The sequence below is a fragment of the Chanodichthys erythropterus genome, chromosome 3 (assembly GCF_024489055.1).
Source record: "Chanodichthys erythropterus isolate Z2021 chromosome 3, ASM2448905v1, whole genome shotgun sequence".
In the NCBI taxonomy this organism is placed as follows: domain Eukaryota; kingdom Metazoa; phylum Chordata; class Actinopteri; order Cypriniformes; family Xenocyprididae; genus Chanodichthys; species Chanodichthys erythropterus.
The window spans coordinates 38973756-39000283 of NC_090223.1; the positions used below are offsets into that span (position 1 = coordinate 38973756).

The following is a 26528-nucleotide window of genomic DNA, read 5'->3' on the forward strand; positions in this document are numbered from 1 at the left end:
TCTGTCTATTAAATGCCGCTTCATTTGAAAGCAGGTGATGGCGATTTAGCGGTAATCAGGGAACCGGCTTTACTGACGAAATGCGCGTGAGAATAGCATGCGATTAATCGTGCAGCCCTACCAAGAGTCTTAAAAAAAGAATTAATTATAGTTTATGAAGGCATGAATTCCATTCCTTACCATCCATTAAATCTAGATGCCCTGCAATACTTTGCATTGCAAAGCAATACCGGTTATACATGTGTGATGACAGACACTAGCAGTGCCTCAAATATGAAAGCATAAGTGTTAACCTCATGTGCCCGGCAGGTGTTTATGACACTATAAAGCCGACGCTCACCCTCACCACAGAAAGGACGAATCAGAGGTCTAGGGCAGCCATTACTGCCAAAGACCAAAGAGTTCAGAGCTAGTAGACATATACAAGAAAGTAGAAGCATACACACCATGAAAAATCCCAACAAACTCAATTATGGAAAACATTTCCATCCCACAAGAATCTTTCTAAAGAGTCTTGTGGAGTTTTCAGTGGAAGTGGGCTGAAACCCTCAGAGGTCTGCTGCCCTGGGTTTGGGAGAGTATGTTGACTGTATAAATAGAGAAAGGCCAGCGAGGAGTTTTAAATGACTCATCAAAATGAGGAGATTCTCCCAACTTAGGAACAAAACGTGCTGTAGCAAAGACAGAAGAAGTGATTTTACTTTGTACAGAGTGAACATCTCTGGCTTTCAACAGATCTAATAGTCTTTGACATGCTGTAAAATACCACCTACAATGAGACATACAGACTGTGCTAATAATGATAATGATACCTAAACTATTCATTTTTAGTTTTGGTGACTTCATTTCTAAGCTGAATGGCTGGATGTCAAACCTGTTGACAACAGGATCAAACGCCGGCATTGCTGTTACTACAGACAGCTCTTCTCGTGTTTTTAACAGCTCAAAGAACGGTGACAAGTCTGTGAAAGTCTCATGGGTAGCAACTGAAATGGGCTGAAGGAAACAGATGAGAAAAAGGTTTTATTTTTTCCCCTTATATATGAACAAACGGATAATCACATGGACATGACCAGGATAGAGAGGAAGAGAGTTATATGGCTTTCTTCCTGGTCCCCTGCAGGATGTGGGCTGACACAAAAATGACACGTTGGGAAAGTCATTGTTGTCAATTCAATATTATATTTCAAAATATAATCAATGAAGGCCAAAAGCTAAAGGGTGAATCTCATGAAAAAGTCATTTCACTGTAAATGTGTTTTGTAATTCTTTTGTGTTTAAAAGAATTTTCAAAAAAACTTAAAAAGAGAATATATATACACAATATGCTTTTAATATAGATGTTTTTAAAAATCATAAAATAATGACTAATGTGAAATATAATGCAATCATAAATATAGTGCAAAAAAATTAGGTTAAAATAGGTTTCACTTTCTTTAAGCAAAATTTATTTTTATTCAGGCTGAAATAAAACCCTCAAAAATTCCTATAGGAAAAGTTAGAAAAGGAGGCGTTGAGGAGGTGAAATTACACAGGACTAGAGTGTCTGGGTCTCATGCAACCCTGTAACCTGCACACTTTTAATTACAAGGCCAAGAGAGAAGGTGCAGACAGGGAGTAAAGGATGAAAAAGGAGAGCGGAACAGGCAAACACGCCCCCTCTGCAAACTCACAGATGCTTTAAGAGACCTAATAAATCTTCCCTGCTCACAACTTTCCAGCTTAAACATCCGTGAAGCTCTAACATGGAAAACAGACGAATCTCTGCTGTGAACATGGAAAAATCATACTTATACAGACATGTATTTACAGATACATCGACATACACAAAAGTCTAACTTGCTCTGAACTAAACTATTCTACATTGTTAGTTAATGCTTGTAAAGAAGCAAAGTGCAAGCAGACAACAATGGACAACCAGAATGGGAGAGATTGAGTGAAGGAAAAGGAAAACAAGAGGAAGAAAGAGTGAAAGTGTGTTGACCTACCCTCCTGCTCGTCCCTGCTCAGGCTCAAACCTCTAGTGTGAGCCTCAGTTGGAGTCTCTGGGCTTCTCTCTGACTCCACCCATATAGTGTCATGTGACACTAACTCACCACACCCCTCTCCAACACCAGAGAACTCAGTGAAAAGAGATGGCCAGAGGAAAGAGAGAGAGAGAGAGAGAGAAAGAAAGCAGGAGGCCTATCTGCCTGACAAAGCACACACGCACAAAGCTTAGAGGCTGGCTGGCTGTCTATCCCTCCCCAGTTCTGAACTGAGAGAAAACAGAGCAAGCTCAGAGTTTGGACTGTCCTGCACCAATGATTTATGAGCTCTGAATTACCTTTTACCTTTTGTTCTTTCAACTGGAAGAATTTGCGAGATCTCTATTTAGGGAGAAACTGAAGCAGACTAGTGGTTGAACAGAAAAATGGATGTTATGTTGCATTATAAATTACTAAAAGTTTTGACTTTTGAGACACCCTGATTTAAGGCCCCGATATACTTCAAACTAAGTTCTTTTTCGTTCTTCATTTAGGGGTAAAACGAAGTTCGAAATGCATGACCAGCGATATACTGTAAACGAACATCTGACGCAGCCCACACTGCTGAGAGCGACGGTTAGATGAATATGTAAATATGTGCCGTGCACTTTCTTTTCAGTAACAAAATAAACACAACAAAAATTAGAAAACAGCAAGCATTTATATAGAAAGCATAAGAAAAGCGTCTGATCATAACAACATGGGTATGTTAGCACGAGCTCTGCTAAATAGCACTCCAGTCACGTTTATTTGTAGAGCACTTTATTCAATAGATTGCTTAAAATCAAGCAGCTTTATAGTATCAAACAAAGCACAACTATTTTGTACTATAAAGCGGCTATCCTGTGTGTTCATGTTTTCATCCGCGGAGATCTTTCCTCAAAAGAACTCAAACACATGAAATGAGTCAAAGAAGCGCTCTGCGCGAGTGAAGGCGGAGCCTCAGCGCACACCTCCTATTTCGTTATCGTCACAAACCAATGGTAGTACGAAGGTGTTTTGCAGCTGGAGCGAACTTTTCCTTTTTAGTGTTTTTAAGCATTTCTAAATTTATTCCAAAATAATAACTAAAGGCAGTAACAATTTAAGCAATTTATATTATTTGTGAACTGATGTTCAGCTTTTCTTTTCAATAGACAACTTATTTTCAGAAGTCATAAAGCTTGTACACACTGGTCACAGACGTAGTTTACCTTTAAAGGGATAGTTGACCCAAAAATGAAAATGTTTATCTGCTTACCCCCAGCGCATACAAGATGTAGGTGACTTTGTTTCTTCAGTAGAACACAAATGATGATTTTTAACTCCAACCGTTGCCGTCTGTCGGTCTTATAATGCGTCAATGGTAACAATTTATAAGAGTCAATAAACATGTGTCCTAAGACACGAAACAATCGGTTTGTGTAGGACATCAATGTGTCGGCACGAGCCGCAGGGTTTAATTTGGAGTCTTATAGATTGTGTTCCCATTGACACGCATTATACGGCTGACAGACCGCAATTGTTGGAGTTAAAAATCATCGCCTCAGTTAAAAAAGCAGCAGCACGGAGCGCATGTAAACATCCTCTACTCCGCTTTAATACCAGTTACAGCGCAAAATAAACATGAATAAACATCTGAAGGTATGTTAAAATATACAGTACAACTTACCGAAATCCGTATCATGTCTCGTGTAATAGCTTAATCAGTGTTTCAACCTCGGAAAGACGTCAATAAATCAGCTTGTAAATGTCACCTAACATCACATTTACCTCAAAAACATTGTGACCATAAACTCATTAGGCAGCTAGAAATATGAACTCTAGAAACCAACATTCTGATAAATATAGCTATGCACAGTTACACATTCATTATAATTTTTAATGTTCTTCAATATTTACTGCATGTTTGAATAAATCTGTTATGACAGCCACGATTTAAATGTTTATATTTAAAAAAATATATAATTGAAAATTGAATCAGTGTATCGAATCATGATTCAGATCGCGGGTCAAACCGCCAAACTGCTGAAATCACGTGACTTTGGCGCTCCGAACAGCAGATTCCATATGCTGATTCATTATGCTCCGAAGCTTCCTGAAGCAGTGTTTTGAAATCGGCCATCACTAAATAAGTCGTTATTTTGTTATTTTTGCTGCACCAAAAATATTCTCACCGCTTTATAATATTAATATTGAGCCACTGTACTCACTAGGGCTGGGTACCGAACTCGATACTTTTTAGGTACCGATTGAACTGCCTCGATACTACCGAGTATCGAAAAGTGTCTTGTCATTCGGTACCAAATTTCGGTACCTCAGAATGGAGCCGAGGAGAGGGGCGGAGAAATGCTTTCGCTGTCTCGTTGAGGAGCAAGTAACGTTGCGCTACATTGTTATTTATATCTAAATATATAAAACTATACGCGCGAGAGAGACCCTATGTGCGAGAGGGCGAGTGAATCAACGGTTTCGTTTTCAGTTTATCTCCGAATGGACGGGTGAGAAACGGCTGTTCACTACAGATACTGTTAACAGAAAACAAAAGTGTAGCACTGCCTGCAGAAACAGCGGAACGCGCAATGTTTTTTAGACTAGTTATGGACAGGTACAACACACAGCAGCTTTACATCAGCGTTCGTCCCTCAAGTCTAAGGAAACACGCGACCGGTTCATGACAGGCTCGTTCGCCTGCACGAGCACAGGCTCTGCCTCTGGCTCCAGAACACGAACAATTCTGCTGAAAAAGAGGTATCAGCGTCCTCCTGATACTGCGGATAATTTGCGGGTCGGGCCAAGTAATAAAAAAAAAAAAATAACATTCAAATTAATTGCGGGTGGATGAGAGATGAATCATTAATGTGTTGATTTTAATAAAGACACAGAACTCTTATTTCACGGTAAGACGCAATGAACTTGCGTCACTCTTACTTCCACTTTGATCTTGTTAATAATAATTAATTTTTTGAAGAACAATTGCTGAGTGATTTAAAAAAGAGCCTCACATACTTAATTTTTGCATTGAAAATTAAACTTTATTAAAACTATTTGCACTGATTTATTGTGTTGGGTAAATTTTTTTAGTTTGTGCTTTTTTTATTCCCCGCAGTGGCTCAGGAGATGAGTCTTTGAGTCTGAAAAAAAGTCAACAAAGTTAAAATATAAAACCAAAGATTTTTTTGAGGTTATGTAATCTTGTTTAAACATATTTTATAAAACTGGTACCGAAAAAGGTATCGTTTAGGTATCGGTATCGAAGTCAAGGTATCGGTATCGTCTCGGTATCGAACATTTTTGAACGATACCCAGCCCTAGTACTCACATGAACTGATTTAAATATGTTTTTAGTACATTAATGGATCTTGACAGAGGAAGTGACATTGCTCCCTATGGAGGCCTCACTGAGCCATCAGATTTCAACTAAAATATCTTAATTTGTGTTCCGAAGATTAACGAAGGTCTTACGGGTGTGAAACGACATGAGGGTGAGTAATAAATGACAGAATTTTCATTTTTGGGTGAACTAACCCTTTAAGTGTTTGTATATAAATAAGTTAATTTTAACCTTAAATACTATAGTAAAGTGGTACCAACTGACTCCCATGTGCAGTTTACAGCATTTGTTGAGATGTTTTTTTTCCTCTAGAAAATTTCCCATGTACTGTAACTGATATACTACATCCAAAATAATCTCTCTCTCTCTCTCTGTATGTAATATATATATATTTATATTACACACACACACAACTATTAATAATTAATTAAACTCAATACAAATAAATAAAAATATAAGTATTCTTTTAAAAAATGACATTGAAATAATGCAAATTGGTAGTATTAACAAATGAAGACCATCAATTTCAAACTCGGATAGTTACAGTAGGTCTGCTTACAATCAGTCTTTAACATTTTAGTATATAATTTTTTGTAAAAATAAATTTCATTATGGCGAAAATAAAATGCTATGAAAATGGTTTCAGTTATGATTTTTTTATTTGATTTAGTCTAGTTAGTTTTGTATCCAATACAATGTGCAGCATTATAAATCCTTCAATAGACCAGCATACCAATGAGAACGCACAACCGTGATGACGATATGTAACAGAGCATAGGCGCCAAAGCTGCTGTAAGATAAGCATACCCGGATCCCTGGCAGATTTGAAGAAAATTACCGTGGTTTGGCAAATAAATATATGACGGACAGTTGCATATGCATTACCAACATTATATCATGTAAGCTTAATGGTATACCTCAAAGGAAATTATAGCAATTTATACTGTTAATATTAATCAGCGAGTCCACGAATGGCTTGGATATGCAGAGCATTCTCAGCTTATATGATAGCACAACCCATATATATATATATATAATTTATAATATATATTATATATATATATATATATATATATATATATATATATATATATATTTTATTTTTTTTTTTTGTTTTTTTTTTGTAATTTCATTCAATTTATGTCATAATAACTAATGAATCAATCCTAAAACTTTATTTCATTATGACAATAAAAAAATATTTCCAACAATTTGTAATTAATTTGATTTAACCATTTTGCCCTATTGAGACCATTAATCAAATTTCTTGCTTCCAATGAAGCGTAAAATCTTAATACCGATAATATAATTTGTAATAAATAAATAGCAAAATGCACAATAAAAGCATTTTCACTAGTGATCTCAGACTTTTGGCCCCCACTGAATCTTTTTCAGTTTAGACTCAATCCAAACAAAAAAAAACAAAAAAAAACACATGCTTTCAATTGCGAAGAGCGATCAGTGTCCCTAAATCAAAAACAGATCTCACATCATTCTTCACAGAGAGTTTACAGAAACTGCACCTTAACTTTTACAGAAAACATCATCAGTATAGGAAGGATTACATTACAACTCCTAATCAATAAGCCCATCTGTCCACTTTTAATTCACCCATGTCTGAAATATTGCTGTATATGTGTTTCATACCTAGTCTGTTGCAAATAAGAGTTGTATTTTCGAGGGAAAATGAGTAAGACTAATAATATTGTTTACATTATTGAATTAGACATGCCAGATAATTGCAGTCACTCCAAACATGTACCATGAAACTGAACAGGCAGCACTAATGGCAACCCCTGATGTAGGGCGTCATTAATTGCAGGCCATGGCTCTTGACAATAAGCCACTACCCTTCTTTCACGCACCAGAGGGGGGGCTCGAGTTTCAACATCAGTTTTTATTAACACGGAGCAAAAATAAACCCTTCCAATGTTTGGCTGGGTTTACAACAACTCCAAGAGCCAGCGTTCCTGTTCTCTGAGGGCAAATCCTTTACTCTTTGCATCTCCGCACTTTTCCAAGAGGCCTGCTTTCTGCTTTTCTTCTGAAGTGCATGTGAAGTCTGTGTTTAAAAGGAGACCGCATACTAGATAATGAGCTCAATGTGGTTAGGACAGCAGACATTTGCTTAATTGGTTGAGCATTTCCCCAAAAATTAAATAAGAAACCTACTCTGTTTTTGAGTTAAAAGATGCCAAAGTTTTACTGACACCCTTTTCTTAGGAACCCTGAGAGATCTGTTCCTCTCCTCCAACATAGGCCAGCAGGAGATCTTGCTGACATGCACCCACCATACAATGATAACAGTTCAAGCTCAACATGCACTCATCTCCAATGTTTCTGTCAGATGAACGGCATCTACTGACTTTCTCTGGCTGCATTCCATATTCAGTTTCTGGAAAGCCCTGCATGCAGATGTTCTAAGGAGAGTAAGAAACTGGAAGGGAGAGCAAGAGACATTAGTTCCCGTGCTAGGAGGTCTTACAGCAGATAAACAATGGAGCTAAGCCATCTTTGTTCCCCAGTGCTGAGAAAGAAGAGATGATTTATTCCTCTGTGAGACTAATGCAAACCATTTGTCTCAAGGCTTCACTTTTACAGTGGTCATAAGTGCACAGTTTATGTGCTTGTGCGAGAGTGTGTAATACAAAAGAGCATCAGACATTATGTTATGGGCAAAACAACTTTTAATATAACTTTCAATATAAAGTTAGCTGAATTCTAGCCAGTGACAAAAATGTCAATCTGGAAAGTTCAGTCTCACTATCGGAGATAATCTCATGCTTTTTGGGTTTTAATTTGTAGTTTTAAAACATGATCACTCTTGAGCTGCTAGTTTGCCTCATTGGAACATTATTAACCAGCTTTATTTATATCCATCGGCTCAAATAATTATCATTCATTTGCATCTTTGTTGCAACTAAAACTAAAACCAGTCAATATGAAACAAACAAAAAAATGGAATCAGATCATTATTAGATCATGATTTGGCACCAATTACTCACTAACAACATCAGGGTCCCAGTGGTTAATTTAGATTTCCTACTTAAATCACAAGAGTAAACAGATAGAGCTATTACTAAAGTCAAACAGTCTTCGATAACCATAAGCCACTCTGCATTAAATAACTGGGTCTGCTGGGAGAAGTTGTACAGAGAAAGAAGTTCATATGCATTACAGTATGGGCTGCTACAGTGAACGTGTTAAAAAAATCTGGATTTTTACCACAAGGTTACTGAAATATTTGATTTTTTTTTTTTTTTATGTTTTGTCTCCCATTAGCACGTAAACTAGATGTCAAAAGAACAGAACTGTGTTTTCTGCTTACATTTTGCTTCCATGATTTGTCTGTGAAACAATTAACTTTTATTTTTTATTATTTTTTGACAGAGAAACTCTGCTTACATACATTTCTGCCAATTTCTTCTGTTTTCTGTAGTGTTTGCACAGTAACACTTTTTTCCCATGACAGTTTATTGCAGAGTTTCAGATTTTATATTCATCTGCAGCTAAACGGCGCATAAAAACAAAAACTGTGGTTTAGTCAGATGGCTATTGTGGTATAAATAGGCAGTTCTTGGCCAGAATAAGCTGAAAAAAATGCACCAAACCAAAGTATTTCATAATATTCTTTTTTTTTTTTTTTTTCCAGCTTTATTTCAATTACTTAAAATGATTTTTAATAGTTTTAGTTAACAATAACACCAGTTTTGAGGCCTATATTTAAGAATTTTAATATCAGACAATCATCAGTTACCTTCTATAAAATTAAAATAATCAACCCTTTTCACATTTCCGGGTTTCTCAGAAGCAGAAGTCACCATAGTAGGGTAAAATTCTATAGCGGTGAATGAAATAAATAGCACAAGAAAAACTCCACAATAGTGTTTTCACAATTTTCAAAAAGAGGAAAAAACAGAGAGCGATTAATAACAGCAGTCAGAAGAGAGAAAGATGTAATTTTTACCGTCACTCCCATAGCCGCTGTATTAAGGCCTGTACACACCGGGACGAATATCGCACGCGGTTATCGCCAGCATTTTTCGAGATGTTTTTTGTGTTCGTACCCAAGCGATTTTACTGGCGATGCGCAGAGTGACCGTGCAAATTCACTTCCTGACAGTATATGGTGCTTGTGCTTAACGGTAGTGCAAATAAACATATTTATGATATTAATAAAGTTAAAGAAGATAAAATGCAGATATAAAATGGCATATGTGGCATATATATGACATATGGTATGGTAGTCAGAAATGGTAGTGCAAATAAGTCTCAATGACAGTAGTGCAAGTGCATGGTATAGTGCAAATAAACAGTTATGTTTATTCTCAACTGTATATCTTGAATGTAAAAGAAAAAAAAAACAGTAACAATACAGACAAATCTATCTACACATCTATTGGTGACGTATGCAGAAACAGCTATGTCAGATGACTAAGCACTCAACATGCTTCACAACAAACAACAAGAGTATCACTTTACAGCCTCTTGTCTCCTCATCCCTCTGACTGCACAATGACCCCCATCCTCAGATCCAGTGCTAATTTGTCTGATCAACAGCTTGGCCTGCACTGCTGGGACTGGGTTTATCCCCTGAACAACATGCAGATAGACAGAGAAGAACAGATATCATTATTCCCGCTGGATGCCAAGAGACATGATATGCTCACAAGCTGTTGTCACAAGCCGTGCCAGCTTATCCATCTGGCCCTGGGTGTGGAGAGGATTGGGTTGAGGGGTACAGCTGGCACAGAGGGTCTCTGACCCTGACACAAGAGCAGGGGTGACAGCTGTACATGCTTATCCCCAGTCAAAACCGCAAGGCCAAGTCGAGAAAGAGGAAGCCTGGGGTTTGTAAAAGGATAAGCGCTGCACGAATCACACACTCACAGTTGTGGCAGGCACCCTTCACACCACGGCCCCGCAGAGTCAGGGCCAACAGCCAGAGATACTGACAGTGACACGAAAGAGACTCTTGTAGACTTCATACTGAGCCTATGAGTTTCTTTCATGCCTTTGACTAAAGCTTTTCTTCAAACACTCCTGTTCTGCCACTGGTCACGTCATTGAGGTTTTGTCAAAATTATGGAATCCATCAGGTAAAATTGGTTTAGGGCTGCAACAATTAAATTGATAAAATCAATGATGATCGATAATGAAAATCATCGACACTGATTGTCATTATTGATTAGTTGCATGGAAACCTTCCTCCTAAATAACGCATTTCTATGCATAGTGGAAGAAATAGAGTGACTTGCTGCAGGACAGGTACATGATCCAAGCTGCCCAAAACATGAGAATTCTTTATTTTAAGCTTCAAGCGAATGCTTTAGCGTAATGTTTAACATGGCTTGCCCTGTCAGGAGCTCTGACAGATGCATGTGCTTTTTAATGATTGATATGTTTCCTCAGTGCAAAACTTTCATTTTCACCTTCAAACAGATGGGACACATTAGAGAGGCTTAAAATTAATAATCAGTGAAAAAAAATATTAATTTTGCTGAAGCATCTGTTGTTGGATGTTAAGTATTTTATGACAGTGGTAACTGTAAAGGAATAACAGCATGTATTTGAATAAAATGTAATACGTTTCTTACATTTAGCTACAGGATAAAGAAATGAGAGTAACAGGTTACTGTGTCCAGAGTGAATGTGTGTTTGTGCAGAACATTCCTGCGTTTATGTTTTTGTTTTTCTCTATTATCTTTATTATAATCTTCATTTTTAATTAATTTAAAGGGATTTAAGAGGGATTTAAACTGTATCTATGCTATATGCAGAATAGCTATGTAAAGCAAAAGGACAGATATATTCACTATATATGTTTTCATAGCATTCAGCTATTTGTTTGAAGGACAGCACTGGGAAGGATATGGAATAGCGTGTTGTCTATAAAATAAAATAAAAAATAAAATTGGGCTTTTTAACTGATTAATTGATTAATCAAATAAATAATCTGCCAACTAATCAATTATCAAAACTGTTAGTTGCCGCTCTAAATTCGTTAAATGGTTGCATTTAAAGTGGTCATAGAGTTACAGAATCTTTGTAAAATGTAGTTTTATTGCAAATTACAAATATATAAAAATTATTTGTTGTAAACTGTTTTTTTTAAAAGAAATTGTGTAGTGAAAAATATTAATATTTTTTTTCCTCTATTAAATATGTTTCTTTAAAAAGACTGCCCAGACCACAGTCATGTTTTATATTTTTCAAAAACAATCAAAAACATACACTTCAGATTTTATATCCCCAGCAACACAAGATAAGATGGCCAAAACCAAGCTGAAAAAAGTTCACTGAATCATTCTGATAAGCTTCATGACGGTCTGCCAAACAATCTCAAATTTACATACCAACACGCTGAAGTACAACAACAGAGCAAAACTCCAAATTCATATCCTAATTTTTTAACCTTTTACATGGGAAACACTGACTGAGCAGCAAACCTCAGTGGGCGGCTGCCGCCCTGTTTTCCAGAGCAATTGGGAATGTAGAGTCATGGTGAGGAGGCTGTTAGAGAAAACAGAGTCAGATGCAGTCAAAGGCCTGTTTGTCACCATGTGTCCAGAATTGCAGCATGCTTCATGCAGACGAGAAACCACCACCACTTCCGCACCACACAGCAGCTCTTTTGTTCTCTCCAGCACAGAGAGCCTGAGGAGGAGACATGTGAACCCTTGTTGGAAGATGACTTAGGAAAACTGCTGCATCTAGACCGCTTTCCATTTCTGAACGTCTCCCTCGGATCAAAGATCTATTCTAGGCCAGCGGTTCTCAACTGCTAGGCTGCGATCCGAAATGGTTGTCAGGTTTGTTCTGTTAGCTTTATGGGAAAAAAAAATAAAATAAAATTTCAATATTTGGTTTTAAAAACATTCATTCACTTCATGATTAGTAAGCGTGTTGGGTCATTTCTTAATTCCTAATGTAAACTCTAGGTTCAGAAGCAAATCCAGTTGAAAACCACTGATCGGCCAAGCCAAAAACTACTGACTGACCGACCTCAGGATCAACTCTTTCTGTGGGAGAGGAGAAAAAGTGAAGCTTCAAATCAGAATAAATCAAGAGTTAATATAGAACCGATGACAGAAAAGAAAACATCCACACACACACACATAAGCTGAGATTCAGCATGTATCAAAACTATGTAAACTCCTACTGTTTGTGTGAATCGAGGGGGAGGCGACCAAAGAGAAATAAACTCTTGCTATTAGCATTTCAAAGCTGCCACAGAAAAGTCCATTTCAAATGAAGCACGCAGGCGTCTCACAGGGCGGTGTGTGTGACGTGGTCCTGAGGGAAGCACATGTAGGGTGAGTTAAAGGGATATTTCAAAATTAAAATTTCTACCACAGTGGTTTCTCTATGATTTTTGTGATTTAAAAGACCACAGACCTCACAGATCACAGGCTACTCCCTCTGCACTGAAACGCACCTATTCTTTTCCTTAAACCAACATGAAACAAAGCCCTGCAAACATTTTCAGTCTCCCAACACTATCCATAACAGTTTCAGTATCAATAACTAGTATCAAAGTATAATCAAATTAAGATGATTACTCAAATTAACACTAAACGAGAAGAGGATTTATAATCAAGGGTGAGCAAACTGCACCGTTTTCATCTTGATCCTACATAACCCATCTACCCTTTAAACGCATATGTATCTCTATACCAGTGGTTCTAATCCTGGGGGACTCAAGACGACTCAAATGACTAAAAATTAGACAAAACAAGCATTCAAATGGATTTTTTCTTATTTGAATTCATCCTCTCAACTATTTTTTTTTTCTTTGCAGAACCAGAGCTCCAACAGTCTTGAAAAAACTGGATATATGAGGTGGCCTCATTTTTAAAATCTGGAAATTCATGTTAATTAATAAAATGGGCATGGGAATTTTTATAATGTATATATATTTTCTTATTATTATTATTTTTTTTTTTTGTAAAAGTAGAAATTGTGAAAATTGTGTGAAACACACACAACCACTGCTCTAGAAACACCAGACCTGAACCTATTTGTGAGTACAGAGTGAGTGAACAAGACATCTGCTCACTATCTCACCAAAAGAGCTCCTGAAACCACATTTGGCCAAAAGTTGCTTTATTGGCTGTGTTGACAGTAAGATTAGAGTCAGTGTCAACATCCAACGCCGCAAAACCCGCAGATGTGTTCGAATGGAGAAAAATGAGGCCACACGATGGCACAACATCACATTATACAGTGATATTGTTAGGGATGTCTACAAATGAAAAAGCTACTGTATTTAAGTAGTTCAGTGTGCATATATACCACAGTGAATCATATATCACAGAACTCTGATCTCAAAAACAGGTTTGTTGAACTGCAATGACTGAAATATGGCCTAATATCTTCACCTGATGGAAAAAGGTAAGACTTGTGTAGAACAGTGACTCCTACTGGCACTTAAAGCAGCTGCAGAGAGCGAGAGAGCAAGTGAGAGGTCCTTTGATGACGTAGCTCACAGTTGCAACTCGAATAGGAATTCAACCTGAAATTACTTATGAGCGGAAATGTAACCATGCAGAATAGCCATCAAAACCACATCCTGTATTTGACTTGCTCTCACCAGGCAAGTCATAAATAAACCTATTCTTTATATTCTGAATACATTCTGAGCCTAAAGTTGGTCTCAATTAAATTGATATCGATGTAGCTGGAAAATATTGCCAGCACCTTTTCAGAGACACACAAAATGTTATTGAGGGAGGGGACTATTCACGGGAATAGTTCTGGACTGAGTAATAACTACCAACCAAAGCCAACTCAGCCATCCAACAGTGTGTGTGTGTGTGTGTGTGTCAAAAAAAGGAAATATTTGCTGATGTGGTGAAGCCTTAAATGAGATCAATATGAATCTTTTAAAAATCTGAACATATACTTTTATTTTCAATCTGCTTATGTCTGACCAGACAGCTGAAGGGAAGAAGCTGAAATGTGACACACAGAGGCCTGAAAGCACAGGTTTCTGATTGCTTGGCAAACTGTGAAATTAACCTCTGCATCAATGAGTGGCGCTAACCTCTAGATCACCCTCTCTCACTCTCTTTTGTTTCATAGTCTCCTCGGTAACTTCTCACACAAGAAAAAGAAAGCAAAAAAAAAAAAGGCTGGAAACTTCTAGATCATCCCATCGCTGACATTCGCAGGGCTCTCTGAGGAGAAAGTGTGTGCCAAACACAGTAAAATTAAGAGCGCTCCAAGCATTCCACTCCTCTCAGGAACTCACTCCTTTAAGCCCTCTAGAAAAGATGCATGATCATCTAGTGCACTTATAGGTGAAGTAGCGGACGATGGTCTGCACTAAACAATTTTTTCGACAATACAGGTGATTTCTGTAATTTTTTGAAGTTAAAATACTTGCTATATAATTTTAATTTGCAAAGACAACTAAAAGTAAAACATTCGAAGGTTGACTTTCTCAAAATGTATAAACAATGTGATGCTGTCAAAACATTGCTCTGAGAATCCAGACCTTTATGGTGTTTGAGAGTTTGGCAAGGGACATCCATTTAGATGCTGATATTGCATTGCTTTTTGTGTATTGTGCAACACTCTCAAAGTCCAGTGAGTGGCGCAGTTGGAGATAACAGCCTGTTCAGTTTTATCAGAAACATTGATCTGGCAATGTTTTATTACGTTGGTTTATGTACTTTTCGAAACAGCTTGAAAATGAAATGTTCGGTGAGTGGCGGTAAAAGACTAAAACTGACGACGTGACTACAGTGGTTTAAACTTAATATTATGAAGTGATGAGAATATTTTTGTGTGCTCAAAAACAAAACAAAAATAATGACTTTATTCAACAAATTCATATGTTCCCTGTCATACTGCCACGCTATTTTAAAATACATAAAATACGTCCGAACGACGGCTCAGTATTGGCCACCTCTGGTCACGTGAGCAGCACGACGCATGCGTGTGATGCTGACGCAGGAACCGGCAAATACGGAGCCGTTGTTCAGATGTAAACACTGAAGCTCTGCAACGAAAATAGCACAGCAACTCTTCCTCTTCTCTAAAGCAGCCCAACATGGTCTCACCCCTTTGTTCCATGTTCCCAGGGGCAGGGTTTATGTAAATTTTGGTGTTTGTGATGTCACCACCCTGGAAAGAAGCTTGTTGTAGTCCCTACCAGATGTTTGTTGTAGTCCTTAAAATGCGATTTCCGTAAAAGAAAATATCTCCCATTGGATTGAGCATCGTAACTTTGCAGATGTTTTTTTGTGCTCAAACAGCAACATTACACACTAAAGTTAAAACAATTGAAATCATAATCAACCACCCCTTTAAAGCCTGTCAAATCAACACAGCACCACCCTCAAGCTGAATAACACAAGCACACACCTGACCTTTGTCAAAAGTGTGGCTGCGTGTGTTCAGCAATTAAATCACGTGTGGGGGCTTAGAATCACATATTTCATTGCTGTTTGTGAAATAAGTAAACAATTTTCTGTCCAAAACCAAAAAACAAAAAAGCAATTTAACCTACATTTTAAGTCAAGTTCCAAAGACAATTACCACAAAACTCAATTAGGAATCTTAGTAATCTTCAAATTTTAGTCTTGTCTTTGGAATCAAAACCCACTTAAAAGAACTTAAAGGTTCAGAGTCAATGATTTCAGCCATAGTAAGCATAGTAATCTCTAATACTTAGATTTATAGATACAGATCAGTTCCACAGAAGGAAGTCATACAGGTTTGGAACAACATGAGGGTGAGCAAATCATGAAGAACTTTCATTGTTGGGTGAACTATCCCTTTAAGCACATATCTTTACCTCCATGAGGTCCGAAAACGTGCCGGCGCGTTTTGCAGGATTTTTTTCACATTGCAGCAAAACAGACTTAAAATACTCCGTCATTTCTTGTCATAGAGACATAAGTAATATATCAATTGAAACTATATAATGTCTTCTTTTATTTGTGTACACTCAGAGTAAAAACACAATGTTGTGCTTTTTGTAAAATAAAGAAAACTAACATGATGCGTGATCTCTCCTCTCCCTCTGAACGAAGTCCAATCTGACAGTTCTCAGAAAATGAACTAACTTATGAATACTAATGACAGAAAAATGACACTTATGTCTAAAGAAACGTTGAGATGTCATTTTAAATCGTGCAAGTCAAATCGAAAACAAACATTCTGTGTTTATGTAATCTGTATGAAAAGAGAGCAATGTCAGAAGTCTGTGATTCAGCTCATTATCCGCTAATGTGGCCACGCCCACGGAGCCAGCGCTATTCAGACGCAAATTCAGAGGCAATACATGTACATCGTCTCAATCATGTATTTATTGTCTTGAAAAGTGTTTACTTGGATGTTAAAGCCATGGTTAGCGATCTCTGGAAAACATGCCGTTAGTTCCTGTTTTCTTTTCTTCTTTATATGAATTTGTGGCCTAAAGGTGTACAGAGCACCCTCCGGCTGCAAGTATGAATTAAAAACACAGTATCCAGCACTCATAGTGATGACAATAAATATTACTTCTAAGTATAGAAAATTGACAAATATATAAGAATCCATCAATATTTCTCCAAATGTGCATGCTTTTAAGCTAAAAGCCTATATGAAATGCCATAGAGGTAACATAATTGTTCAGACACTTTGCATCACAGAAATACATTATATTTTAAAGAATATAATAGAATACCATTATTTTAAATTGTAATAATATTTCACAATATTGCTGTTTATGATGAGCTGAGACATTATTACAGAGGGTTTTCACAGCCTACCTCACTGAAAGGCCTCATTAATATGCAAATCATTTCAGGTCATTATTATGTGATTATTTTGTCTTCTCAGGTGTAAATGGCCCATTATTCATGCAGATTCACGCCTCCACGCATACTGTGTTTCTTGACAAAAAGTGTCTTACAAAAACTAAATCAATATATTGTTTTATATGAAAGAGTAGGCAGCATAATTTTTACATAATTGAGGCAAAAACTCTAGTCTACAACCTCCAATACCCAGAAGTCTTGTGAACACAGATTTAATATACTATATTATTTATTATATATTTTTTGGCCTTATTTCAGTGACTTAAGTTTTTTGTTTTTTCAATAACCACGCATAAACATTATTCCTTCAAAAATAAAAACATGTACATACATGTTCCTCACATATTATTGTAGCCTAGTTTGTGCTGAATACAGTGTAATGACACTTTTGTCATTAATATGTTTATGAACAACTGAAAAAAGCACAAATGTCAGGGCATGTCAAAACTTCTCCAAGCCCCAAATCAGCCTCAGACTCCAGAGGGTTAAAACACTTCAGACTATTAGCATGCCATTTAAAGGGCTTTGGCCTTATAAAACACATGGATATGGGCAGACTACTTCCTGAAGTCAGGGTGGAGGTCACTTAAGTAAAAGAGGAGGTAAACGTGTCTGAACAATGTGTGAATCACTAAAGTAACTCTTTCCCCATTCATCTCAGCCTTGAGTAAAGAGCAGCATGACAGTGATGACCTAAATGTGACACCTTCTCCCTGTCCGTCCCCAGTTCCTTGGAAACAATTGTCATAGTTTCAACACACCCATGAGCAAACTTAAAAGGCTCCTGCAAATGCTGGGAGCAGTTCTGCACCGTTTACCATGTTGAGTCCAAAGGAAATAGAGCAAGGTCAGCCTGTCACAGCTGATGGCTCAAGGAAGGAAGCTTGTGTGAATGTGCGCATGAGTTTGTGTTTTTGTAAGAATATGAACTCCACTTTAGATCACTTCCTGATAAAGCCAACAAAGCAAGAGCTTTTCTGTGGTGCTTGTTCAACTACACACAATTTTTGAGATGAAAACACATTAAATCTAAAACATACATATGAGAATATTTATAAAAAAAAAAAAAAAAGAAAAAGCATAACTTCCAATCCAGCTGTAATAGTCAAGTTATGCAAAGTCATGAAAAGTTAAAAAATGCTTCAAATTTAATTTACACCACATGCACAATATGTAAGCTGGAAATGTTTCACAAAAGTTACAGTTGGACTTTTTTAGGGGCCAAGTCAGATAACCTACTCTTAGACTGTGAAAAGTGTTTTAAGAGAGTTTAAGTTCACAGGGCCAAAGATGCATTGCAGATATTTGAAAAAACATCCACATATGAAACAAATAGACATTAAAATGCTCCGTTATCCCCCGGTAATAAACGTTATGGTGTAGCTTTAGGCTGTCTGCAACCTGCACAATATTTCTTAATGCCACAACATCCCTTGCAATATGCAAATCCAATTTCCAAATGCTTGCTGATGGTCCTGTATCAGCAGAACAAATTCAAGAGGTCTGCTCGGCTAGCTGGGGTCTAATCAGAGGTCACACCTCATTTAAGAGAAAATTGGCATGACAAGAGTCAGTCCCTGCAGGGATATAACTTTCCATTAGCCCCAGGGTTGAGGGAGAAGGGAATCCACACTCAACGACTGCAGATCACTGAAGGTCTTCTCACAAATTTCTCTGTGACTACTCAAAAAGGCATGCTATCTCTGACTAATATGTAATATATTAAAAAAAAAAAAAAGAAAGAAAGAGATATACTGTAAAATAAAAATAGAGAAAAAGATACTTGCAATAAACTGACCTCACAGTGCACTATTCCCACGGCAGAATATTCACTAAAGTAAATATGATCATCATTAAGATTGGAAAATGTTTTTGGAATGTTAATCATGGTACATATTACAATCAAAATAGTTAATGAAGAAACTTTCAATAACAATATCTTTACTGATAGAACTTTACTCAACTTCTTTTTGGTTGATCTTCTGAATCAGAAGGAATTATCCCACTAACATTCACAGGGGGAATTCATGAGGCAGGATGGCAGAAACAGACGAACAGTCACCTGGTAAATGTGTCATTCTGTTCAGCTCATTGTGAAAGCTCATTTCCCTCTCATCCCTACGGGTCACAATCAAGTCATCCAGCAGTCACTGTTCATGCAATGAATGCTCAAATTGTTCATGAGTAACACAGATTTACACCAGAAACTAGTGAGTAAGCCCTCTTCATTATCTGTTAAAGGTCATGTATCAGAAGCAAAAGCAAAGCTTTCTTTCCCAAACTCATGTAGAGTGTGACCTGGAATAACTTTTGCAATATCAGAGGTATGACACCAGCTTCTGGTATTAATACATAAATCAAGGCAACACACAGCCAATTGATCCAATACTGTCAGAACAAACAATAGATTCAATGTCTAGTTATTGGTGATCAATTGTTCATAATTAAAGCATTCCGTTACTTTTAAAGAAATTAAAACAAAATCATGTGTAATTTAATAGATTAATAACATGACACAACATATAATAAACCTAAAACTAAAATATCATTACAATTTAAAAAAAAGTAGTCCACTAAAAAACAGTTTTCTATTTTAATATTTTTTATATTATTCCAGTGATGCAAAGCTAAATTTTCAGCATCATTACTCCAGTCTTCAGTGTCATATGATCCTTCAGAAATAATTCATTATCAATCTAATATGATGATATGCTGATCAAGAAATATTTATTATTATTATCAATGTTGAAAACAGATGTGCTGCTTAATATTTTCATTTTTCAGGATTCGTTGATGAATAGAAAGTTCAAAAGAACAGCAACTATTTGAAACAGAAATCTTTTGTAAATTTATAAATGTCTTTACTGACACTTTTGATCAATTTATTGCTTCTTTGTTGAATAAAAGTATTAATTTCTTAAAAAAAGTAAAATAAAATTTTGAACAATACATTTTCCCATATAAAATTTTACAAATATAAAAATATGTTCTACTGCTGTCTTTTTGATGGAGCTAAGTTAATTAAACACAAAGAGCAAATGCTAAACTTAGCTCTTGCTAAACATCCCCCACCTTGTAAATTACAAAACTGGCATGTAAATTACAAAATTAAAGTTATAACGGTCAAATTCTGTAAAAGAAAGTGTTTTTTTTTTTTTTAAACAAAAGTGTTTTTTAAAAATGAATATCCTGAATCAATGCATGATGTTTTATGATTCATATCACAATTGCGTCATATTAAATGAACTGCATCGCATCACTGAACTGCATCATCATATTACATCATTTCACTTTAATTTTTTTTAAAACTGGAGTATATATATATATATACACACACAGTACAGGAACCACTAAGATTTTTAATGTTTTTAAAAGAAGTTTCGTCTGCTCACCAAGGCTACATTTATTTAATTAAAAATACAGTAAAACAGTAATATTGTGAAATATTATTACAATTTAAAATAACTGTGTACCATTTAAATATATTTGACAAATTAATTTATTCCTGTGATGCAAAGCTGAATTTTCAGCATCGTTACTCCAGTCTTCAGTGTCACATGATCCTTCAGAAATCATTCTAATATGCTGATTTGCTGCCCAATAAACATTTATGATTATTTTCAATGTTGAAAACAGTTGTGTACTTTTTTTTTTTCAGGATTCCTTGATGAATAGAAAGTTCAAAAGAACAGCATTTATCTGAAATACAAAGCTTCTGTAGCATTATACACTACCGTTCAAAAGTTTGGGGTCAGTAAGAATTTTTATTTATATTATTTTTTGAAAAGAAATTAAAGAAATTAATACTTTTATTCAGCAAGGATGCATTAAATCAATCAAAAGTGGCAGTAAAGACATTTATAATGTTACAAAAGATTAGATTTCAGATAAACACTGTTCTTTTGAACTTTCTATTCATCAAATAATCCTGAAAAAAAATATTGTACACAAATATTTTGTACAATTGTACACATTAAATGTTTCTTGAGCAGCAGATCAGCATATTAGAATGATTTCTGAAGGATCATGTGACACTGAAGACTGGAGTAATGATGCTGAAAATTCAGCTTTGCATCACAGGAATAAATTACTTTGTCAAATATATTCAAATAGAAAACAAGTTATTTTAAATTGTAATAATATTTCACAATATTACTGTTTTTACTGTATTTTTAATTAAATAAATGTAGCCTTGGTGAGCAGACGAAACTTCTTTTAAAAACATTAAACATCTTAGTGGTTCCAAACTTTTGGACTGGACTAATATATATATATATATATATATATATATATATATATATATATATATATATATATATATATATATATATATAAATAATATATTTTATTTATATTTTATTTTTTTTTTTTTTTTTTTTTTTTTGTAAAAAATAAAATAAATTAAATTAAATTAAATTAAATTAAATAAACCTCATCTAGACACTTAACAGAGACTCATTTGGCCTGCCTGGCACTAAGTGCTTTATCTCTCTCTGCCTCTCCTTATCTGGGCTGTGTTAGCAGGGCTCTGCTCACTACATCCACATTGAGGCTGTGCAGGAACACTAATTAAACCCAAATGTGCCGCATGCTTCCTGGATCACATCCTGAAAAGCTTTTCCATCGCTTTCAGTGTTTCTGTCCTATTTTACACTCAAAAACTCAAGAGAAGGACAATTGGGCTGGGGCAAAAGACACTAACACCCACAAAAACAACCAAAATAGAAAAAAACATTGTGTCTAAAGCATACGCTTGCTTTTCGATGCAGTCAATGGACCATTTCTAAGTAAACATCAGATGCCGTCTACAATGTTTACGACACAGTCTTCATTGTAAAAGTTGAAATTTGGTGTCTATTTTTATGCAGCACATTCTATGAACTCCAGATCTGGACAGTCACACCCACCAGCTGCATGCATGCGTCTCAAACCAACAAGCCCCGTAGCTAGAGTGCAAGGCCCTGTTCTCACAATCTGACCCACAACAACTGTGCCAGAGGGGGGAGGAAAGTCATCAGAGACTTATTTATCTTTCATATGCAAATATGGAATCTGATGAGGGTACATCTTGGACCAATAACACCAATAAGGAACAGATCTTTAGCAAGGGAAGCACTTGGTAACAGATAGAAAAACAAGGTAAAGTTCACCCAAAAATAAAAATTCTGCTATCACATACTCATCATAATGTCGTTCCAAACGTCATTCCAAACCCGGACACTTTCAGACTTTGTCTTCAAAACACAAATGAAGCACTGTTTAGTGAAACCTGAGAAATTTCTGTCCTTCCATTGAAAGTCAATCACTAAAACTAAAACGCTTCAAAAATGGAAAGTCAATCTTGCTTGCTTGATGTGCGAGAACCAGCAAGCTTTGTTCTTCCACGTCAACCATGTACGGTTGAGTTTCTATTCCACTGATCATATTTTATGTGCTTGATGTAGTTATATTTGAGTAAAAGCCTAAATTAAATCTGTCCATCTTGGATTAAGCTGCGTCTTATAGGTTTGGAACAACATTAGAGGATGAGTAACTGATGACAGAATTTTCATTACCATCTCTTTAACCTTGAGAACAATATAGAAAGTTAATGACAAGTCCAAGAGAGCAGAAGGCTGAGAAAAACTATTAGTTTCTGTGTCCAAGATTTACATAAATGCTTCTTTATTTGGTGCTTTACAGCTTCACTAACCTTCTCCTAGATTGGCTCAATGCAGTTTTTAGTCATGACTATGGAATATGGTTTCTAAGCCAGTGTTACACTCAGAATAACTAATACTGACCCCAGAAAAAAAAGCCTTTCCAGTACAAAGAGTGCAAAAATAGCCATTGCTAGGGTTACGTTCATCTTTAAAACAGCAACACCAAATTTTGATCACGTTAACAGCCATCCTGTCTGTGTGAGGGTAGAGCAGATATGATTATATGGAAAGTTTTCATATTTCTTTTTTACTGCCTAAAAGGAATCTTGATAATCTTAGTGTTGATCCAGTTCTAAAACAATGCATCAGATCAGTTGATCTCACTTTATGATACAGCTCCAACATTCTTTCCTATGAGGAGTTTCTGTTTTTACCATTAGCATATGCTGGATTCTGTGTGATTTGATCACTGCTCAACCTGAAGAGTGCTTAGGAAGAAGACGTTCTCATGGGCCCCTGCTTCTCAAAACACAAATCTTTGGCACACCTCGATTCCAATACAACTGACTGTGGATACAGTGGGGTTCAAAAGTCTGAGTCAATGAAAGGAAATCTGGGATTTAAAATCTTATAAACACATAAAAATAGGGGTGTGGGATATTGTCCACAATGATATCATAATTGTTGTTTTAACAACGTGTGAGATGACATAATCGAGTACGTCACTCACTTCGCAAAAACCGAACAAAAACTGCATAAAGATGACACATAGATTTAATAAGTACAGAAAAACAGCCACCTTAGACCTGGGACACACGAGACGATTTTCAAATCTTAACCGATTTTAAAACCACAGACATAATGACAGTTTCAACCGATTTTTAGCATTATAATCCTCTGAATGCACACACTAGATAATTCGACCAGACTGCGACACACCTGTTGATTGCAGGAACGATTTCATAGTGACAAGATCTCATGGAGACTTACGAGATCAAACGTGACTTGAGAAGAAAAAAAAAAAAAAGGAGGACAATCGACGCTGTCAGCAGGCTCTCCTGCCTCGCGTTCTGCTTTACAATGAAAAACAAAATAGAAAAAAAGGGAATATGGGTAATCTCTTTTTCTCAGTTGGCATGTTTGTGGCTGCCGAGTTTCAGCTAGAAGCATGCAACATCCGGTTGGTGACACTTGCTCAGTCTCATTGGCTATCACAGGTACCGCATCAGAGGCAGCCCGATCAAGAGTCGTAAATATCAAACATGTTTAATATTTACAATTTGAGAGGGGGGAAGCTCCATCTCAATCGGGAGCAGTTAAATGATCATAATGACACTACACAACCCAGGTGAAAAAAATACATTTCAATAATGTACTTAAAGTGCACTAATTTTGTACTTAGGGTGCGTTTACACTTGTAGTTCTGTTTGTTTGGTTCATTTGGTCCGGACCAAAGAAGAAAAAAAAAAAATAGTCCTGGTCCGATTAGCGTTAAGACTGGCATTTTTATCACCGAACCAAAAGATACCGAACCTTAAGGCATAGGGATACTTTCACAACGTGATTGGTCGGATTTTATGACGTATTGCCTATTTTGAGACAGAACTTACCGAACATCCAAAACAATTCTGTGTGCTGAGATAAATGCGCTTGTGTGTGTGTAGCGGTGTGTAGCCTGCATGTGATGGTATTTTGGCCAACTGGGAACTCGTGAAGAGCTTATAAAATGTGTAAAGGAGTCAAAACAGTGGCGGGAATCCATCCGTCACACACACAAATTATCTGCTGCATGGAGACGCGCGTGTGATGGGCAAACTCGCGACCATGACAGGAAAAACCGACATGCGTGAGGATTCTGTCCTTTTTAGGGTCTCGTCTTCCTGTTTTTGTATTGTTTACATGTCTTTGGTCTGTGTTGCGTTCATACATCATTCGAACCGCACCAGTTTGTTTGGAAGCGGACCGAGAACCATCTTTTCAGCGGTCTTGGTCCACTTGTTTGGTGCGCACCAGGGTTCGGATGGCAGCATTCACACATGTTCAAATGAACTGCACTAACCGAGCAATCGCACCAGGGTTCGTTTTAATCGAACCAAACATGACAAGTGTGAACGCACCCTTAATATACTAAAAATTCTACTTTAGTACTTCTTAATATAATCTTAAGAACATCTAAGTGAACTCAACTGTGCTATTTTGAGACACCATGAAATATGAACTAAAAAGTGCTTTTAATATACTGTCTCTGTATTTAAAAAAATATATTTAGTTACCACTTGTAGTACACTATGGGTTCAAATGTACTATAAGTGATTTCTAAATATATTTTTTTAAATACAGAGACAGTATATTAAAAGCACTTTTTAGTTCATATTTCATGGTGTCTCAAAATAGCACAGTTGAGTACACTTAGATGTTCTTAAGATTATCTTAAGAAGTACTGAAGTAGAATTTTTAGTATATTAAGTACAAAATTAGTGCATGAAAATAGCAACGCCAGTTTACACTTTCTTCGTAACTTGAATAGAGGGTATGCATTGACGTCACTTTCCCGCCAGAATGCGGGACTGAGTGGCAAAAGAGCTGCTGCGTGACTGGATTTAGTAGGGGAAACAGCAAAAACACAAGGAAAACAAACGATAATACTAAAGGTTGGGTTCGAAAGTGTTCCTTATGACATGTCAAAGAAACTTAATCAATGGATATTGACATGCAGCCAGGAGTCGTGTTTCCTGATATTTATATGTGATTTCGACGCTGGGGAAATACATAAAGCAAATCTGCCTGTGATATTTTATATAACTACAATATCGGTAGGTTTAAATCGGAGTGATCACTTATATCAATATTATATATTTCTTTATATCGTCCAGCCCTGAAACTTGTATAGTTTTTAATCAGTGTTTATTTAAAAACACCCAATTATGCAGAATATAAGATGGAAAATATTTAATTGATGAATTGTCAACACAATATATAACAATACAATATATAGGGTATAGTTTTACCTCAAAATCCAACATTTTGACAAAATGATAACTGCAAATCCTTGTTTCCTGGAGTACAGCTGTTTCTGTGAATTGCAGCAACCTATTTGCTTCTTTTTTTCTATAGCTTTCAGCAATCTGTAAAAATATACCTCGGATTTTTGTACAGTTAGTCGCAAAGCCAGTTATGGATGTGTTTTGTGTGTATTTCTATTTTTTTTTTGAAAGTGAACTAATCCTTTAAAATCTTCAAGTGTGTGGCCAGCCTTATAAAAGATAAAAATGCCCTCCCAAAAATAAATTTAATGGAAGTTACTTTCTGTCTCTACATTGAGCTAACCACCACATAGAAAATGAAGAATATGAAAAGCAGCCAAGGTACAAACAAAAACACACTCTGTGGTCAAATTATAATTTTTGACGAAATACCAAAAAATATTGTGATTAATTGCATTAATTTAACTGCACAAATTTAGTGCAGCAAAAGGCGTGGAGTAGGGTTAGGGGTTAGCTGCTGTTTTAGCATTGTGTACCTTTCGGCACATCTATCACAACCTGCAACTATTCCTGTCTCACCATGCGAACTACTTTTTACAGACGGTCGGTGTTCTTGCTAAAACTGAAGCACACAGTGAAAAATTTCACTTTTTGCTCAAATTGCTATGCTGATTACATAATTTGTAATGAAAAATTGTATTTAACTATAAAAGAGCAAAATAGTTTTACTCAGACCTATGAACCGACTCTGT

At 36.3% G+C, this 26528-nt stretch overlaps 1 protein-coding gene across 6 annotated transcripts in view; it reads right to left on the reverse strand.

Annotated features, from left to right (window-relative positions):
• The window catches only part of septin9a (septin 9a), a 103444-nt gene that overhangs the window by 31654 nt on the left and 45262 nt on the right, over window positions 1-26528 (reverse strand). The window contains exon 1 of one of the 6 annotated variants that reach the window (XM_067382172.1): window positions 1989-2402. The exons of the other annotated variants lie outside the window; for them this stretch is intronic. The gene's annotated coding sequence lies outside the window, so the exon portion shown is untranslated. Of the gene's footprint in view, window positions 1-1988; window positions 2403-26528 lie in introns of those variants that run through there. 6 annotated transcript variants of the gene reach the window in all.